The following is a 212-nucleotide window of genomic DNA, read 5'->3' on the forward strand; positions in this document are numbered from 1 at the left end:
GTTAACTCTACAAGCCTCCTCAAGTTACCACAGAATAAGAAAGAAAAGCACATAAAATGAGACATGACTTTTGTATGAACACTCTTACGTGGTATGTGTGCGTGAAAAGTTAATTTTTTCAAGATGGGGTTTTAACTTCCAGATTTCCTAGATGAAGATCGTGGCTTTGTAATTAGGTTGAACATATGGAAAAATGTTTGAGAGGTAGTTAG

The sequence above is a fragment of the Coptis chinensis genome, unplaced genomic scaffold, assembly GCF_015680905.1.
Source record: "Coptis chinensis isolate HL-2020 unplaced genomic scaffold, ASM1568090v1 utg2885_pilon_pilon, whole genome shotgun sequence".
In the NCBI taxonomy this organism is placed as follows: Eukaryota; Viridiplantae; Streptophyta; class Magnoliopsida; order Ranunculales; family Ranunculaceae; genus Coptis; species Coptis chinensis.